The sequence below is a fragment of the Pteropus medius genome, unplaced genomic scaffold (assembly GCF_902729225.1).
Source record: "Pteropus medius unplaced genomic scaffold, Ma_sr-lr_union100, whole genome shotgun sequence".
NCBI classification, from domain to species: Eukaryota; Metazoa; Chordata; class Mammalia; order Chiroptera; family Pteropodidae; genus Pteropus; species Pteropus medius.
Window position 1 is genome coordinate 1,098,914 of NW_024340851.1, and position 1,797 is coordinate 1,100,710.

Below are 1,797 nucleotides of genomic sequence, written 5' to 3' on the forward strand. Positions count from 1 at the left end.
TTTTTTTTTTTTTTTAACCACAGCTCAGTGGGAGATATTCTTTTGGAGGCACCTTCCTGGATTGTCCTGTTATGAGAAAATTGTGTAGTCAAGGTTGAAACTCAAGAGGGGCTCTCTGATGTATAAGGTATACATGGTGTTAAGAGAAGGATATGTTGCTAATATGAAGTTCAGCATACCAAGAAAGACAGAGTAATAGGTGTCCAGTTGTGTTGGGAGGGAGAAGGAAAAAGTTTCTATAATGTTTCTTTGTGGTTAGGTAGAACTGAGTACTGGCAAGCTCATAAAGCTCTTCACAAGCCCTGTTGAATCTTCCTAGTCTTAGCTGTGAGGCTCAGAGGTATGTTTATACAGGGAAGAGAAACAGTATAGCCAAGTTACAAAGCGAACCAGTGTCTGAGTCAGAAATAGAACTCCTTGCTTCCAATGCTGTGTTAAGTCCCAGCACCACACCCTCACTGCTAGACAGCAAAGGAGCTGTGTGTTCAAGCAAGGGAAAGCTATGAATAGGGCCTTAGTGGCAGTCTTCCCATGACCTCTCTTCAGTATTGAGATTGTAATGCTTTCTTATCTGTGGCCCTTTCTCTCCTACAGGATTTGGTTACTCAAAGAAGCAGAGCAAACTGCCTGCTGTGGGTATAGCTTATATGTTCTGAGAGACATAAAACTGAATGGAAAACTGGGGAGACAGAGCTCACCTCTTTGAAACACACCATCTTGAGCAGTACAAAATAATACATAGCCAGTGAGCTAGAAGCATGCTGTGTAAATGGGTCACCAGTGGAACAGACTGAAGGGACTCTGGGCAGGGGTGAAAAGGCTTCTATTATGAAAGCATTTTCCAAGTAAAATAAACTTACTGGCAGTACTTATTATAGAATGCAAGTGCAAGCAGATCGTAATGAATGAGTTTTGGCTTTAATGTTAGGGGTTTTGCAGTCCCATAATTTCTTCAGATTGTGTGATTATGTTAGAGGGATATTTTTTACTATCTTGATTTCTTTCAACAATGAAGAAAAAAGAGGCCTCCAGACTAATGAGCAGTGAGTAGGGGTGTTAAAAATAATATATAAAGTAGTTTAAGCAGTAAGAAGTTTGCTATTCTCTTTTTCTGTCTGCTACCTCATTGGTGAAAATTTACAGAAACTTAGGCCTACAGTTTTCAAAAAGAGGTTTGAAATTCACTGACTGAAAATTTCCAGGCTCTTCCTGGTTTTTATTTTCTGATCAACTTCAGGGACCTTAAACATAGTGATCACATACTGTTCTTTCTGAGAAAACTGAAAGGAGTGAGGTGAAGCAAGATAGAATAGGATTGGAGTAATTGTAAACTAGAGATACTTCCTGAAGCCCTGAATACAAATTAGGTGACAGCATTGACCTCTCCCCAGCAACATCTTCTTTTTTTTCACCTTTTCTTCTCTTTCTTTTGATTCTCCACTTTTTCTTTCTCTGCTACTTTCTCTTCTATCTCTTCTTCTGCTCTGCCCACCTATTTTTATTTCTTCTTCATCTGATTTTTTCCCCTCCTGGACCTTACATGGTCTAGGTTCCTACTATACTCTGCTTTTATATATCAAGGTTACTTGTGGCACAAGTTGAGCTGGGCTTATGGCATAAAATGGTCAAGAAAGAATATAATCTTAGTGCAGTGTTAGGCTCAGAGGAAGCACTCCATAAAGATTTGTTGAATGAGAATTAAAGAATAGCAAGTTTCCAATTTTAACTTGAAAACTTCAGCTATTAAAAATAACAATCTTTTGCTTTGTACTCTGTATTCTCTAGAGAAATCTCTCT